Below are 14,642 nucleotides of genomic sequence, written 5' to 3'. Positions count from 1 at the left end.
GCCAAGAAGCACGGAGCCCGCGGAGCTCCTGTGGCAGAGCAGGAGGGTGGCAGCACGGAGCTGGGGGAGACCAGGAGGCGAACAGGGATGGGCAGCTGAAGTGAGTTTGGGAGTGTCCGTGGGAGGGAGAGTGAGGGAGTGAGTGGCAAAGTCAGTTGGGTGGAGGCCTGGCGTGCACATCCGTCCAGGATGGGCCGGAGCTCCCGGCCTCGGCTTTGAGACCGTTTGCCCACTGTTCTATGGCACCATCCCTCATGGCCCTCCCCCAGGCCCTGCGCTGGAGCAGACACTGCCCCTTCGCTCCCAGCCACTCCAGACCCTCCTACAGAGAGGGAAGCCGGGGCCCCCCAGGGTCCCCCAGCAAGGCAGGTGCAGGGTCCAGCCTCAGCTCCCCCGGGGGGTCTGGGCCAGCCTCCTCCTCCAGCTGGAACGCACTGCTTTTCCTTGTCTGAGCCAAAAACCAACCTCAAAGCACAGAGCACCTTCCCCTGGGCCACTAAGAAGGAGAGCCAGAGGCCTGCCCTCTCCCCAGCGCTGCCCCTTCACCCACAGGCAGACTCGCTCCAACAACCTACGCACAGATCGCTTGCACAACCCGTACTCGCCATGCACAGCGTCATGCAAAGGCCCTCTAACTGTGACCTCCCTCCACCCACATGCACGTTAGGTGCCCACACCCATCACCCATCACCCCTCACGTCTGCCCAGGGCCACCTCCTTCGCCCACAACTGCTCCACACCCCCCCCACACACACACACACACCCTCCCCTCCAGTCTCCCCAGGTCCCCGGTAGGGACTTTGCAAAGGTCATTGAGCCTTGGGCACCGTGAATCAGAGGACACGGTCTGGTCATGGAGTCTGACCTTCAAGCAACATGTCCACCTGGAATCCCAGGCCCTCCCTCTGCTCCCCAACCCAGATGCTTCTTCCCAGAATTGGCTTCTCCTTCTCCCCCGTCCTCCAGCCACCACGCTCCAGGAATGACCGCAAGCCACGGAGGGACCTCCGGGGTCAGCCAGCCCTGACGCGGCCGGAGTTTCCAGGAAGCCTGGCCCAGGTCCAAGGCAGTTGGCTCGGCCTGTTTTTCGATAATCTGTAGCCGTTGCAGAGCGGTGCCTCTTGAGGTTATCAATAAGCAGGGTGGGTAGGCAGATGATTATCAACATTATCGGTAAGCGAGCCAGCTGAGGTCGACTCTTTTCTTGTCTCATACCCACACCCGTTCCGTTGGCGAGTTCTGTCAGCTCTACTTTAACACATATTCCGTTCTGTATCTGATCAGTCTCTAGCCCTAAGCTTCAGGGTGTCGGAGGAAGTCATCAGTCAAACCTGGGATGTGGGACAAGGACATTCCGAAGGACAACTGGTCTGGTTCCCTCAACAGACCAACCACATGGCGGGGAGGGGGTGCAGTGGGGGGAGGAGTAGACTGTTCCAGATGGAAAGACATAAGAGACTAAGGAGACATAAAATCATTTTGGCAGGTGTGGCTTAGTGGATTGAGCATAGCCCCATGCACCGAGAGGTTCCTGGTTCAATTCCTGGTCAGAGATTTGCTTAAAAATAATCCAGGACATACCTCAATTTTTAAAAATAAGTTGAACTGAAACCGGTCTGGCTCGGTGGATAGAGCGTCGGCCTGTGGACTGAAGAGTCTCAGGTTCAGTTCGGGTCAAGGGCATGTGCCTTGGTAGAGGGCAAATCCCCATTGGGGTGGGGGGGTGTGCAGGAGGTGGCTGATTGATGTTTCTAGCTCTCTATCCCTCTCCCTTCCTCTCTGTAAAAAAATCAATAAAATATTTTTTTAAATAAAATAAAAATAGGTTGATAGTTGTTGAAACTGGCTGATGGCAAGTGCACTTTTGTATGTGTTTTCAAGTTTTGATAGGAAAGGTTTTTGCTGTTGTTTGTTTCCTATGCAATTCAGCACTTGTTTAGATGTCAGAGATCAGGACGACGATGAAAAAGGGAACTGTGCTGGTGTTATGTGGTGGCTAATTAGGTCTTGGGATGGCATGTTTCTGTGGTAGCCTCTTACTATATAACAGCATATATGACGGGAGGTGCTGTATCTCCTGCAATGTATTGTAGAAAGAAGTGAAAATGGTGTAGCCTGGAAAACTCTTTCGGATGACAGAAAAGAGCAATAACAACAAAGATGCCAACATCAACAATGCACATCAAGGGTTGACATAAGTTGGTTTCAAGAAATTTGAGTTGGGCCGAAACTGGTTTGGCTCAGTGGATAGAGTGTCGGCCTGCGGACTGAAGGGTCCTGGGTTAGATTCCGGTCAAGGGCATGTGCCTTGGTTGTGGGCATATCCCCAGTGGGGGCGTGCAGGAGGCAGCTGATCAATGTTTCTCTCTCATTGATGTTTCTGACTTTCTGTCCCTCTCTCTTCCTCTCTGTAAAAAATCAATAAAATATATTTTTTTAAAAGAAATTTGAGTTGGAAAAAAGCATTATATATAAAATAATAAATCATTGCCTGAAAATTTAAGTATGTGAATGACTAAAGGGATAAATTAATTATCATAAGTGGGCATTTGACTATATCAGTGATTTTCAACAGAGGCTATTTTGCCTTCTAGGGGCATTTGTCAATGTCTCAAGTCATTTTTGGTTGTCACACTGGCGAGAGAGAGGAGGAGGATTGGGGGCAGCTGACATGTGGTGAGTAGAGGCCAGCAATGCTGCTAATCATCCCAAATGCACAAAACAGTCCCTACAACAAAAATGTATTCGGCTCTCAGTGTTAACACAGCTGAGGTTGAGGCACTCTGGACTATTTATAAACTCTACATTCCTAAGAATTTATGGATTCTAAAATGCTTTTGGGATCTCATTCTCAGAAAAATAGCTATTTATGAGATTTTTAAAGGTTCCTTCCCCCAATAAACTTATTTTTAATTTTAAATATTTTTAACTGGTTTTGAGAGAGAGGAAAGGAGAGGCAGAGCGATACAAACATCGACAGAGAAACAGTGATGGGCTGCCCTCTCCTGGGGATTAAACCTGCAATGCAACCTGGGGAAGGTGCCTTAACTGGGAATCAAACCTACAACCTTTCGGTGCACAGGATACACCCAACCAGCGGAGCCACACCAGCCAGACCAACTTTTTTTTTGCAGGAAAATATCCTTACTCCTGCAGGAGGGTGCACACGCACATGGTCTGGAGCACGCACACTGAGCGGGCAGTCCACTCAGGTTTTATCAGGCCAATTTATTTTTAATTTTAAACTAAGTATATAAACTTACTGTCAAGTTAAAATAATAGAAGATAGATGATAGATGATAGATATATAGATAGATAATAGATAGACAGACACCTTCAAAAATCTCCACTGCTATAGCAATGGTTCAAGCCACTGTCATTTCTCTCCTGGATGTGGCTCCCTCATTGGTCTCCTTGCTTCCGCCCTTTCACCCCCTTTTAATTTGTTCTCAGCACAGCAGTGGTTGAGCCTCTTAAACATCAAATCACATCATTCTTCTGCTCAAAACTCTCTAGTGGCTTCCATCTCACGAAGTCTTTCAGAATGCCTGCAAAGCCTGACCTCACCTCCTACCTCTAGGCCCCTGCCGCCCCCTTCCAACCCCACATAGTTGCACTGGCTTCTTCAAATAACCAGGTACACTCCTGCCTCAGACTTTGCCCATGTCTTTATTCCAATGCCACCTTGCAGTGAGGACTTTTAAAAAATTATTATTAAGGTATTATATGTGTACATGTCTTACCATTGCCCCCACCCCTCTCCCGTACATGCCCTCACCCCCCAATGTTTTGCATCCATTGATTATTCTTATATGCATGCATTCAAGTCCTTCAGTTGATCTCTTATCTCCCCAAGGACTTCTTAATAACCTCAGTAAACTACAGCCATCTCCGACATGACCTGGGCCCCTACACTGCTTTATTTTTCTCCACAGAGAAAACGCACCACATCTACCATACCATATATTTTGCTGCTTTACTTTGTTCACTATCTGGCTCCCAACTGCATTGTAAGTTGCTTGAGAGCAGGAGCACTCCTCTATGTTTCAGTTAGCTTGTTGCTTACTACGTTCTATCGTCTAGAACAGTGTTTCCCAACCTTCTCTCATGATGAGAATCACCTGGTAGAGTTGTTAAAACACAGATTCCTGAATCCCAACTAAGAAGTGCTAAACTAGAATTTTGGGGAACATATAGGTAAAATTGTATACTTAACTAGTGCTCTAAGACAGATTTTATATACAGAGCACTAAGTTAGGTATGCAATTTTACCTATATGTTCTCAAAAATTCTAGTTTAGCACTTCTTAGTTGGGATTCAGGAATCTGTGTTTTAACAACTCCACCAGGTGATTCTCATCATGAGAGAAGGTTGGGAAACACTGGTCTAGAATACCGCCGGGCACATTGCAGGTGCACCTCCATAATGTTTATTCATGAGTGAATGAGGTTAGAGGAGAGCAGATGATTTATCCCAGGCAACACAGCTGGTGGGTGGCAGAACTGAAAGTGGGACCCCAGGACCCCAGCACCCAGCTCACTCCTGCACACTGTCAGAGCCTTGTTCACGGCTCTCTGCCCTCTCCATCTGTCCTTCTCGCAGAGGGGCGTGGCACTTCCTTTCTGGAGGCCGCTCTGCTCTTCCGCAGCTGAGGACTATGTGGGCGGAAGAACACCTCTGGGAACAGAGTGTGGGCTTTAGACCCAGAGACGTGGATTCAAATTCTGACCATCACCAACTCTCCGTGTGAACTTGGAAAAAGTGATTTGCTTCTTTGAGCCTCAGCTTTTTAATCTGTAAACTGGGAATCATCCTAAGTGCCTCTCACTCTGTTGTGAAGACTATGAGACCAAAAAAACGGTTATGGAGATTGGAAAAGACCAGCAAAACTGTCATTTTCACAGGCCACAGGATGGTTTACGCAGAAAAACGTAACGTAATGTCATGGACAAATTATTAGAATCAACAAAAACTTCAACAAGATTTCTGGATATAAATTCACTATATAAAAATCAGTGGTGTGCCTATAAATAAGCAATAAATAGAAAATGTCAATTTTAAAAAAGACACAGTTTATAATAGCAAGGAAACTATCTGGGCAAATGATTTTTCAGGAAGCCAAGATGTGCAATTTTATCTTGATACAGGAAATTATCAATATAATTGAAAAATAATTAAATAAGAACTATATGGCCCTAGCTGGTTTGACTCAGTGGGTAGAGTGTTGGCCTGTGGACTGTAAGGTCCTGGGTTCGATTCCAGCCAAGGGCACATGCCTGAGTTGCAGGCTCAATCTCCAGTAGGGGGCATACAGGAGGCAGATAATCAATGATTCACTCTCATCATTGATGTTTCTCTCTCTCTCCCTCTCCCTTCCTCTCTGAAATCGATAAAAAAAAATTTTTTTAAAGAATCAAGTTAAAAAAAAACACAACTATATGAATAAATAATATATCTATGCATGAGATCATCAATATCATAAAGACATATTTTTCCCAATTTAATCTATAAATTCAGTGTCAATCCAATCAAAACCCCAATAGCTGTTAATAAAGGTGGGGGAATAAAAATCTATACTAATAAAAAAATATATATACACTAATAAAAGAGAAATATACAAATTCACTGTCACTTCACAATGCCTACCAGCCAATCAGGAGTGAGTATGCAAATTAACCTCATTGCCTATGCGGAGACTGACAGCAGGGAGGAGGCAGCTGCTTGGAGTCACTGCAATGGGGAGCAGGCAGGCCCTGCAGAGGGCAGAGAACCATGGAGAGCAGGCCTAAGCCACCAGTAGGACATCCCCTGAGGGCTCCTGGACTGGACAGGGTGCAGGTCAGGCTGACGGACACCCCCCCCCATGCGTGACTCTCGTGCACCAGGCTTCTAGTCACATAATAAAGCACTTGAAAATCTCAAGAGGCTCTTCAAGGAACTTTATAAGCTGATTCTAAAATTCCAAATGAAAAACCAAAGATCCAAAACTAGCCAACACATTTCTTTAAGAACAACAACAAGGCTCTTCCTCCAAAGCGGCCCTAGGTGACCTCCGAAGATGGTTCGCTATTCGCTAGACCCCGAGGACCCCACAAAATCATGCAACTCGAGAGGCTCCAATCTCCGCGTTCACTTCAAGAACACGCGTGAAACTGCCCAGGCCATCGAGGGCGTGCACGTTCGGAAAGCCACCAAGCGTCTGAAGGACGCCACCTTAAAGAAGCAGTGCGCGCCCTTCCGTCGTTACAACGGTGGCGCTGGTGGGTGCGCCCAGGCAAAACAGAGGGGCCGGACACAAGGTCGGCGGCCCAGAAAGAGTGCTTAATGTTTGCTGCACCTGCTGAAAAATGCCGAGAGCAATGCTGAACGTGAGGGTTTAGATGTAGACTCTGTGGTCATCGAGCACATTCAGGTGAACAAAGCGCCCGGGGCTCACGGGCGTATTAGCCCCTCCGTGAGCTCTCCCTGCCGCAGGGAGATGGTCCTCACCGAGAAGGAGCAGACCGTTCCCGAGCCGGAAGAGGAGGTGGCGCAGAAGAAAAAGATATCTCAGAAGAAACTGAAGAAACAAAAACTTATGGCCCAGGAATAAATTCAGCACAAAATAAATTAAATAAAAGTAAAAGAATGTTGGTTGTCTTTATTACAAAAAAGAAAAGAACAACAATAAGGACACATCATCAGATCTTCCCTATCATATGTCAAGTCTTATTACAAAGTTGCAGTGTTGAGACAGGGCAGTACTAACAAAAGGACAGCAAACTCCACAGAAACAGAAAGAGGTCCCAGAAGTAGAGAGCACACGTATGGACACTGGATAGATGTGACAGAACTGTCATTACAGACCAATAAAAGAAGAGGAGACGTTGGTGCAAATTACTGGCTATTCACTAGGGGGAAATAATAATCAAATGAGATCAGATCCTCACACCATATCCAGATTTCAGTTCCAGTGGCATAAAGACCTAACCATGAAATCAAAATATTAAAAGTTTTGGAAGAAAATGAAGGAAAAATATATTTGTGACATAAGGGAAGAAAATTTTTTCTTAAATTAAGATATAGAAAATTTTTAAAAAAGAAACAAAGAAAAGTTGGATAAATCCGACCACATAAAATTTAGAACTGTGTGTGTGTGTAAGGGGGTGGGGGGTGGCCAGGGAGAGGTCAGTGGGGGGGGGGGGAAACATATGTAATTCATAAAATATTGGGAGGGGGGATCAATAGGAACCTAAAATGGTAAAGCTATGTTAATCTGATGAATACCAAAGTAAATAAATGAAAAAAAAAATACTATTTTTATTATAAGTGGGGGAAAAAATTTTAAACTGTGTATTTCTAAAGATACTACAAAAATAGTAAAAGGCAAATCACAGACCAGGAGAAGATATTTGCAACAGATGTAATCAAAGAATTTTCAGCCATATGATATCAATTCCTACAAATTAATAACTTAAAGACAAGCCCAGTAAAAAGAAGTCAGGGAATGCCCTAGCCAGTTTGTTCAGTGGTTGGAGCACCAGCACAAGAACTGAAAGGTTGTAGGTTCGATTCCTGGTCAAGGGCACAGACCTCGGTTGCAGGCTTAATCAATCTCTCTCTCTCTCCCCCTCTCTTCCCTCCCTTCCATTCTCTCCAAATACCAATGACAAAATGCCCTCAGATGAGGATTTTTTAAAAATGGGTCAAGGAAGGAGTAAGCAATTCACAGAAGAAAAAGCCTGAAGGCTAAGAAAGATTAAAAATATGATCAATGTTTCAGGCAATCAGTTCATATTAAAACAAGCAACCACCAGCCCTGGCCAGGGTGGCTCAGTGGGTTGGGCTTCGTCCCATGCACCAAAAGGTCGCTGGTTAATTCCTGGTCAGGGCACATACCTGGGTTGTGGGCTCAATTCCAGGTGGGATGGTTCACTCTCACGTCCATGTTTCTCTCTCCCTCTCTCTCCCTCTCTCTAAAAATCAATTTGATAAATCTTTAAAAAGGAAAAGGGAAAAAAAAAAAAAAGAAAAAAAAAGTACAACCACCAGAATGGAAAAAATTAAAGTCTGCCAATTTCAATTATTGGAAGGATGTAGAACAATGGACACTTTCATAACACTCTTAAGAAGAGATTAAAAATGGCACCATCATTTCGAAAATTAATTTCAAAGTAAAGTTGAAAAGCTTCACATCCTTCCTAGGTACATTGGCAACGTTAATATATATTTGTGTGTTTCTACGGTGTCATTCTGCAAATACCTTCAAATGAACAGAGCTACATGCAACAACACGGACAGTAAGTGCAAAGCTAAACTAAAAACGCAAGTTGCAGGATAAGCATAGGACCATACCATTCTCAAAACTGTGTGTGCGTGTGTGTGTGTGTGTGTGTGTGTGTGTGTGTGTGTACATGGAATTAGCCAAGACAATTTGGAGAATAAGACGTCAAAAACATGCAGCATCATATATCAAGGTTTTGTAACTGACAGTCATTAAGGCAGGATGATATAAGCACAGGGACAGATAAATGCTGCAAACAAGCAGAATAAAGAGTCACTAGAGGAGGGGGATTGCTACAAAAGCTGAGACCGCCTTCTCGGATGGCCAGCCGATGCCCGACAGCTCTGAATGCCCTCTTCGTTCTCACCATCATCAACTCGGTTTCTCTCTCAGACCCTCTCTCGCTCTCTCTTTCCCTCTCTTTCCGATTTACTCGTCCTCCTCACACTTTGGGATTTTGAATCCCAACTCTGCCACTTAACAACTGCACCAGCTGAGCCTCAGATACTTTTCTTTTAAAATAATTTTTATTCATTTCAGAGAGGAAGGGAGAAGGAGATAAAATATCAATGATGAGAGAGAAGCATTGATTGGCTGCCTCCTGCACATCCTACACGGGGGATGGAGCCCACAGCCCAGGCATGTGCCCTGACCAGGAATTGAACTGTGACCTTCTGGTTCATAGGTCAATGCTCCACCACTGAGCCACACCGGCCAGGCCTGAAGCCTCGGATTCTTTGTCTGTAAAGTGGGGTGGCAGCCCCGCCTCCCAGTGGGGTTAGGTCTGTAAAGCACAGAGTCTGACAGCCAGTCCTCAGTCTCCTCTCTCCTCTTCCTCTTCTCCCTCATCCTCCCCTTCCTTGGCGAGGGCTGAGCCTCTCTGCTCTCCCTCTCCGGCCTGAGCCCTTCCTACAGCGAAGTGAGCCCTGCTCAGGGGAACATCCCCGCTCGTGAGAGGGCCACGTCATCGCGTGCTGGGCCCCGAGAGGAAGCCTCGGGGGTCGGCCAGGGCCCTCGGGGGTGTGGCCAGGGCCCTCGGGGGTGTGGCCAGGGCCCTCGGGGGTGTGGCCAGGGCCCTCGGGGTGCAGCCAGGGCCCTCGGGGGTGTGGCCAGGGCCCTCGGGGTGCGGCCAGGGCCCTCGGGGTGCGGCCAGGGCCCTCGGCAGCGAGAGAAGGGGAGAAGATCCAGGTCCAGGGGACTCAAATAGGGCGGTCCCTGAGGACTTCGGACAAAAAGAAACTTGGGGCTTAGGTTGAAGGAGCCCCAGGGGCAAACAGAGGCAGCTGCCTGTGTGCCTGGGCAGGTGAGGGCACGGGGAAGCAAGCCCCAGAGTCTGGAGCCTGTTCTGGGAACCCTTTGGGCTGGAACCCCTCTCACAGTGGCTAAGAGAGAGACCTCTGAGAGGAAGCTCAGGTGGCTGGAGAACGAGGATCGGAGGGCATCTCTTCACTGTGTGTTCTTTCACACCCATTGAACGTACAGTGTCCGCATTTGTTACCTCTAAAAGGTAAAAACATAATGGCAATAAATAAAAGAGAGGTGGACTCTGGTGTCAGACTTCTCTACATGCAAGCCCCATTGCTGCTTCCCAGCCATGGCATATTGGGCAGGTTTCCTAACCACTCTGACCTACATGGAACCATAGCTATGAAATGAGACTGAGTATCCTATATAATAAGAGGCTAATATGCAAATAGACGGAACAGCAGAACAACCGGAATAACTGAAACAACCGAACAACCAAACAACTGGTCACTATGACATGCGCTGACCACCAGGGGGCGTATACAGAACATTGGCTGCAGCTGGATGGTGGAGCAGGTGAGTGGGAGGTGAGTGGGGGCACCAGACCAAGGAGGGGCGCAGGTCGCTGTTATTGGGGCGAGCCTCTGGTGGTTACTGAAAATTCTTTTTGCCCACACACCACAGTCCCGCCCAGTGCTCGCACCTGCTGCTGCACCAGAGCCACTGCTCATACTCACTGCCAGTGCAGGCCCTGCTTGTACCCACAGCCGGCGCCAGAACCACCTCTCACACCTGCTGCCAGTGCCTGGCACTGGTCCTGGACACTTGGAGCCATCAGCGGGTTGGAGCAGCTGCTGACCCCAATCACCCCTGAGGGCTTCTTCCCCTCCCCCTGCTCCTGAGGGGCAATCAGGGCAGCAGCTGCCGCTCACACCCACTGACAGCACCTGCCCCACTCACACCCACTGCTGGTGCTGGACCCAATCACTCTGCACCGTCAGCAGGTGCGAATGGGGCTGGCGCCATCAGCACGTGGGAGTGGCAGAAGCGGGAGTGGGGCTGTTGGCAGACAGGAGACTGGGGGCCACGGCAGGAGGGGCTGGGCTGGGCCGAGGAGGATGGGCCAAGACCCGCCCCTCTGCCTAGCACAGCCTCTCAGCCCACAGTTCCTTTCAAGGTGCACAAATTCGTGCACTGGGCCCCTACTGTACTTTATAGAGGAATTGTAAAATTAAGTAAGATAATACTTGCAAAAGCATTGAGCAGGATGTCTGACACACAGTAGGCCTACGATAAATGGTAGGAAGCAAGCTCTTTTTCCCTGTAGAGAAGTTCAGGTTGAATGACACACCATGTTCAGAGTCTCCATAGAAACAAACTTAGTCACGATGTCAGAATGTGTAACACTAACAACGAACACTAATAGGAAGAAAACCCTTCTATGGACACTTGTGGGGCGGCTTTGAAATGCCTGCATGTTCTCAGAGCCTGGTAAGAACGCCGTCTGTAAATCTACCTTTCAGGCCAATAAGCAAGAGCGTTTGCAGACGTTATCCCTGAAGAGAACCTCCCGGGTCATTTTAAATACGATCGTTTATGTTCCGGGGCGTGGCCCAGGCGTGCTCAGAGCCAGGATTGGGGGGGGGGGGGGGCGTGGGGAAGTGGCCACCAACCTGAACGTCTCCTGAAGGTGGGACCATCTGCTCCCACTGCCAGTGCAATCACATGGCCTCGAGGGCCACTTTGACTTGGAGTCTGTCCCTTCTCAGCCTCCGGCCAAACCTCAGAAATCCCATCGCCCGATCGTTTATAATGAGCTTATCTCTACGTCAGAGTTTCCCGGCCGATCATGCTGCTTGCAACCTGAGCAGAATCACATCACCATGGCGGGCTGGCCTTAGACAGGCCTTTTTGCAAGCTTGCTCGCAAGATTTCTGCTTAGCCCCAGAGCATCTGAAGCGGCAGAGAATCCCTCCTATGACACTGTGATGTGGCCAGGACCCCTGGCTGTGCCCCTGGCTTGTGCCAGTGCACAAGCAGGGCTGCGGCAGGCGGGGCAATGTGAGACGTGGGGGTGGTAATGCCAACTAGGCCCCGCCCCTGCCCCTACCCCAGCGGAGCAGTAGCACCCCAGCATCTTGGGGGTGAGGGCGTGAGGGGAGTTTCTGTGATACGTACAGATGGTTGCATGGATGTGTGTGTGTGTGTGTGTGTGTGTGTGTGTGTGTGTGTGTACGTGGGATAGGCCTCCATGCAGTGAGTGAGTGAGGGTCTTCCCTGGCTCGTTGTGTCTCGGTGCACATGTTGTGTGTCTGTAAAGACAGGTGTTTCATCCTGCGGGTGTGACATGCAGCACTGAGAGGGCCGTGTCCGTGGTGACAGCTTGTGTATTACGTGTAGTGAAGGGTCAGGGGTCGTGCCCGTGGGCGCCAAGAGTCTGCGTGTGTTGCGTGGAGGGCCCTGAGCTGTGCCCGTGGGTGGGGAGGCTGTGTTGTGTGTGACGTGCGGGGTGCTATGGCTGTCGGTGGCTGTGTGTGCTGCAGGTCCCTGAGTCTGAGCGTGACGAAGGGGGACTCTGTGTCCGTGAGCGGCTGCTGATGGCAGGAGAGTCAGACACAACCCAGCTCCTCAGACCCCTCTAGAGCCTGGCTAGCCTCAAGGAGACTGAGGGGCAGCAGGACCAAGCAGCCAAACCTCACCCGCTCACCCTGCCCACCGCCTCTTACCTGAGGTCGGCAGGGACAGTGGTCCAGGAGGTGACAGAGAAGCGGAGGGTTGGAGGGGGCGGCTGAGAGCATGCTTCCTGGAAGGCTTCTCGGGAACTCAGGAAGCCGGGCAGGGAGTGAGGAGGAGGCGGGAGGCAGGGGGCAGGCCCAGGCCCAGGTGCGTGACTCACTTTCCTCTATGCTCCAATCCCAGCTCAGCAGCAGGAATTGGGGGTTGGAGGGGGGGCTGCCTGCTGGCTCTTCTGGGTGATCAGGGCATAAATCCAAGAAGCCAGCTGCTTGGGTGAGGCTCCAACGCCAAGGTCGCCAGGAACAGTCACGTTCAGCCAAGGAGTCTCTCTCTGCACGCCAGCTCAGCCGGCAGCCCAGGGCTGGGCCCGTGCGAGGAGCAGCCTCTCTCTGAGGAAGGGCTGGGCCTGGGCGGGCGGAGGAGGGGGAGACTGGGTCTCATGTCTGAAGGGGAGATGGGCTCTGACCTAAGGAAGCTCCCAGCCCTGTTATTAGGAGCCCAGGTGCCAATGGGCACAGTCCTGTCTGCAGGGAGCGCCAAGCTGATGGGAAAGATACCCCTGTGGGCGGGGACACACTGCCGCCTGCCCACAGGCCACTTTCCAATGGGTGAGACCTGGCCTGCCCACCGGGCCCTCAGCAAAGGAAGAGACAGCCTCGCCCTCAGGGATGCCCAGTCTGCCCGGAAACAGAAAATCCTGCCTCTGAAGCCACCGCCATCTGACAGGGAGACCCACCATCCCTGCCCTGAGCCCCCGGGCTGAGTGAGAAGAAAGGCCTTGTCTGACCAAAGCCTGGGGCTGCACCTGGAGCTCCAGCTCTGGGTGTTCTGCCTGGAAATGTATCCTAACCCCCACCCCCACCCCCACCCCCACCCGCACCTGATGGGGCTTCGCAGGAAGCCAAGGTGTTTAGGCCACAGAGGAGAGCGGACTGGGACACAGGATAGGTGGACAACCTCAGATACCAAGTCTAAGAATCCACCGGACCGGGATCTGACTGCTGCCTCTGGGGTTCAGCTTGGACCCTCCGTTGAGCATCTCTGAACCCCGGTCAGTCACAGCAGCACAGTCCCTGTGTCATACCCCATACGATGCCTGGTACCGCGTAGAAACTCAGTAAACGAAAATCCTCTTATTTACCCAAGCTCCTGCCTAATGTCTCGGAACTGGGGATCGAATCCTTTCTCCACGTCAGTTGGACACCTCCTTTTTCTTTTTAAAAATATATTTGTATTGATTTTGGAGAGGAACAGAGAGGGAGAGAGAGATAAAAACATTAATGGTGAGAGCGAATCATTGATTAGGCTGCCTCCTGCACGATCAGGAATCGAGCCTGCAACTCGGGCATGTGCCCTGATCAGGAATTGAACTGTGACCTCCTGGTTCATAGGTCAACGCTCAACCACTGAGCCACTTGGGCTGGGTGACAACTTCTTTAAAGATGAAGGTTTAACAAGCGAGTCCTTCAGATTCCACTTCAAGAGATTCTGAGATAGCCAAAAGCGGTGTGGCTCAGTGGATAGAGCGTCGGTCTGTAGACTCAAGGGTCCCGGGTTCGATTCCGGTCAAGGGCATGTACCTTGGCCGAGGGCACATCCCCAGCAGGAGGTGTGCAGGAGGCAGCTGATCGATGTTTCTCTCTCATCGATGTTTCTAACTCTCTGTCCCTCTCTCTTCCTCTCTGTAAAAAATTAATAAGATATATTAAAAAAAGAGAGAGAGAGATTCTGAGATAGCAGTGCGGGGGGCAGGGAGGGTTGGGGAGGTGGGGGTGGCCACCAGTGACATAAATGTTTAATAGGCACCAAGGCAGGTGGCCTGTGAGCAGAGAGAGTCCAGGGGAAACCAAGGCGGACAAGGATGGCTCAGTCACCGAAAGGCTCTTTCTCGCTATGCTCACCGCCCCCCCCCCCCCCGCCCCAAACAAGGGCTGCCCGCTGAGCACAGGTGTGGGGTGAGGACACTGGCCGCCTTATCCTGGGGGCTATTAAAGGGCCAGCTGTCCCCCCAGCACACACCCCCCGCCCTGAACTCTGACTCCGCACCTCCAGGGACTGTCTCTTTAACACGTCTCCCAGGCGTCCTCAGTCCCCTGTGTTTTTACTCCGTTTCTGAACTGGGCCCACCGTGCTGGGAGAGGAGCGGGAGTCCTCACTCTGCACCCCCATGTGCGCCCCCGGGTGCCAGGCACCCCGTTTCCCGATCTTTACACGCAAGGCAAAAAGCTGGTGAGGAAGGCGAGGAAGCTGAGGCTCAGAGAAGTCTCAAGACTTCAGCCGTCTGGCCTCAGACGCAGGCCTGTTGCCTCCGTGTGCAAGGCTTGTGCTCCCCACAGCCCACAGAGCCTCCCGGGCTTCACAGAACGAGGACGGAGGAGTGGCCTGACCCTCATTCTGC

At 50.4% G+C, this 14,642-nt stretch overlaps 1 protein-coding gene and 1 pseudogene across 2 annotated transcripts in view; one reads left to right on the top strand and one right to left on the bottom strand.

Annotated features, from left to right (window-relative positions):
* PTAFR (platelet activating factor receptor) overlaps positions 1-14,642 on the bottom strand; it is a 26,890-nt gene extending 12,248 nt beyond the window's left edge. The window contains exon 1 of the mRNA XM_084875059.1: positions 14,291-14,642. The gene's annotated coding sequence lies outside the window, so the exon portion shown is untranslated. The remainder of the gene's footprint in view (positions 1-14,290) is intronic.
* The window catches only part of LOC311618008 (large ribosomal subunit protein uL22-like), a 133,360-nt pseudogene continuing 124,755 nt past the window's right edge, over positions 6,038-14,642 (top strand). Inside the window, exon 1 of the transcript XR_014797040.1 lies at positions 6,038-6,619. The product of XR_014797040.1 is annotated as a large ribosomal subunit protein uL22-like (transcript). The remainder of the gene's footprint in view (positions 6,620-14,642) is intronic.

Source organism: Pipistrellus hanaki, assembly GCF_964339955.1.
Source record: "Pipistrellus hanaki genome assembly, chromosome: 2".
NCBI classification, from domain to species: Eukaryota; Metazoa; Chordata; class Mammalia; order Chiroptera; family Vespertilionidae; genus Pipistrellus; species Pipistrellus hanaki.
Note: the sequence above shows the minus strand (reverse complement) of the source record. Positions and strands in the feature narration are given on the sequence as shown.